Here is a 3,333-nt window from a genome sequence, read left to right as displayed (position 1 = left end):
CAAACCTGACTTATTCAATCCATTGCTGCTTAAGTTTTTTTTATTGTGGCTTCCATTGGGTCTATATGTGTTTGCCAGTTTTCTTAGGAAAGTTTGAGAAAGCGGTCGTGTCTTTCACAGTAAAGAGGGCTAAAGGGACATTTGCACCCTGCTCTGTTTCAGTGTCTGAGCCCTTTTTAGAAAGTTGCACAGTGCTCCTGAACTTGCACGTAGCCAAGTCTGTAATGATGTTGGCTGAATATTAAATAATGATCTGGAGAACTCACAGCCTTTTTTATGTCCACCTGCGAGGGCAGACAGGCCCTTGATTTAATGTGTCATTGAGAAACAACTCCAAAAGCAGTACAGTGCTCCCGCAGCATCAGGCACCAGCCTGGGGATTTGAACCCACAACCTTCAAACTCAAGGGAACAATAGTGCTATCATTGTGCTGCAGCTAATGCCACACCAGTAATAGATGATGTGCCTCCTTGTTTCCTGGACAGAGCTTCAACAGAACTGCAATAAGACTGATCGTTCCAATCTAATTTGTTGATCATAGGAGAGCCTCACAATTATTTGACTTCTGCACAAAGCACATGACTTCAGATCTTAACGAAATGTCAGAGCTTATCTAAAGACCAAATTGCTTATTTCCTTTAGGAATCCATTTCAAAGAACGAAGTAAACTAATTATGTCTAGGCACGTGATCCAGTGTTAATTTAATCAGTAGTCCTACCCTTCAGTTAAGCAGACTTCCTAGACATACCTTCTGACCTGCTGTGGTTGAGCAGAGGGGGATGGGCGGGAAGTGCTATAATGGCTCTGGAGAGCTGGTGTTCACTTTAATATTCTGCTTGCATCCCATTGTGTTGTTCTCAGTGATAAGGTGCCAGCTCCAATTCACAATGGGGGCATAGATTGTTTATTATTTTCTCCAGCTTGCCTATTAGCTCAGTGTCGTTTGATTTATCATGCTCTTGTGTTTTATTCTGTCTTCCGTATCACAACCTCTGGTTTGAGTTTGCATCATTTTCAATTTATGATGTTCCGAGATTCCAACCTCCATCACCCTCTGATCAGAGGTTAATTGTGAAAATGAAGATGTACCAAATTATGACTCTCTGTGTGGTAGATTTCCAGATGCCCACTCCTGGCCTCTTGTGCTTTTTGCCACCTCTACCAGTGTGTAGTACTGGGTAAGGATTGTTGCAGGTAGTTCATTGCTACCAATCCTCCTTTGTCTTTGGTTTGGCTTGGGCCTGTCTATCGATTAACGGTGGACGATACACGGCTGAAATACAGCTACAAAAGAGGCACTGTTCTTGCATAACAAGGTTTCTAGCACAATATCAATTTGGACAACTATGTTTGGTGAGGCAACAAGGTGTAGAGCTGGATGAACACAGCAGGCCAAGCAGCATCAGAGGAGCAGGAAGGCTGACATTTCAGGCCTAGACCCTTCTTCTGGTGAGGCATAATTACGAGGTCCTTAGGGATACATTTTCTCCCTCTGAAAGTGGAGTAGACCTCCTCGTCTCCACCCACAGACTTCAGCACAATGGGTGAAGTCCGTGTAAAAGGTGGCTCAGTGGTTAGCACTGCTGCCCCTCAGCACCAGGGACTGAGGTTTGATTCCACCCTTGGGCGACAGTGTGAGTTTGCTCCTTTGCCCTGTGTCTGCGTGGACACCCTCTGGGTGCTCAGGTTTCCTCCCACTGTCCAAAGATGTGCAGGTTAGGTGGATTAGCCATGGGAAATGCAAAGGGGTATGGGGAAGGATGGGTGGGATGCACTTTGGAGGGCCATTGTGGACTTGAAGGGCTGAATGGCCTGCTTCCACACTGTAGGCATTCTATGAACATTAACCCTGTCAGAACCATTATCTCGTGCAACATTTAATCCTGATGAAATTTTGTAATGTCTTTTCTGAGCTATGTTTTTATGCTTCCCACTGCGCTGAAATGAACATGGGGTAATTCAAAACTCCGGAAAAACTCTTCAGATCAAACGGAATCTTTGGAGAGAATCCAACTTAATATTTCAGGTAGTAGTCGGGTAGAATGCTGGAAGTCAAGCCCTGCTATTTCCCAGAGTCATCACAAAACTTAAAGATTTTAAAATGAAGAAAGAAAATCCCCAAATGACCTGAATTTCAGACCTAAATTGAGAGACATAAGGACAAAGTTTCTGCACTGAATGAGAACCACTATTCATTACACATCATTAGTGTCTAGCTACCAGTAAACAATTAAATTAAATTAAGTAAACACTTCAAATTAAAACCTGAAATCCCTTGTCAACTACACACATGCTCACAGACAGAAAGACACAAACAGGGAAAAAAGATCAGATTTAATGAACCCCATTGTGAATTTGGTGACGGCTGGACATTCATTTGAATGGAAAAGTTGGGTGTGGGGACTCTGATTAACTCCATGGCAGGAATGTTCGCGCATTTTTAATTGCAATTTTTTTCCCTTTCAGATTCATCTGGTGGTCACTGTCTAGCAGTCACATTAGATTTTGATTGTGGTCAGCACCAGCTTCTTCCACTGTATCTCCACATCCATAAACAAGCAGATCATCCAAAACAGTTTCCAGTCCAGGAAGAGCACTGGCTATTCCAAGGTGCCAAAGGGAAAGTTTTGACATTGATAGAAAACAGACTGGAAAACCAGGCATGGTGATAGCTGGAACTCTTTCAGACTAGGTGATGGTTTGCAGGGGACAATTTTCACAAGTTTTACCAACAGTCTGGACTTGGCTGTAAGGTGGAGTACTCCACAGTTTGCAAATTACGCAAAACTTGGCAAAGTAATAATTTATAAAAGAGTATAGATAAAGGCTGCAGGATGGCATAGGCAGGATGGTGAAAGGAGCAGAAACATGGCAGATTCATTGTGCAGGAGTACAAAGTGATGATTGCATCGACTAGTGGAGCAGACTCGATGGGCTGAATGACCTACTTCTGCTCCTACATCTTATGGTTAAGGTAATACTCCAATGGACTGTTTAATATTTGAGATCTGAGGTCACAGTTGTCTTTGCACTCTTATGCCTGTCTTTCTGAGAATGGGACAAGTCAAGAATTAAGAGAGAGAGAAGGATACTGACAAAAAGAGCAGAGTCAACACTGCACTGTCAATGTCTTTATAAATAATTGATATTTGCTGCACTTATTTATTGTGACATTATGTTTCATTTGGACCCTCTCCTGTGAGACATAATGCAGAATAATCAAATGATCTTTGAAAGGATATGGTTCCTCTGGGGAGATATCAACCAGAATTCATTACCAGAGATAGTAGGAACTGCAGATGCTGGAGAATCCGAGACAACAAGGTGCAGGG

This window comes from Rhincodon typus, chromosome 8 (assembly GCF_021869965.1).
Source record: "Rhincodon typus isolate 14 chromosome 8, sRhiTyp1.1, whole genome shotgun sequence".
Lineage (NCBI taxonomy): Eukaryota > Metazoa > Chordata > Chondrichthyes > Orectolobiformes > Rhincodontidae > Rhincodon > Rhincodon typus.
This window is presented reverse-complemented; position numbering follows the sequence as displayed.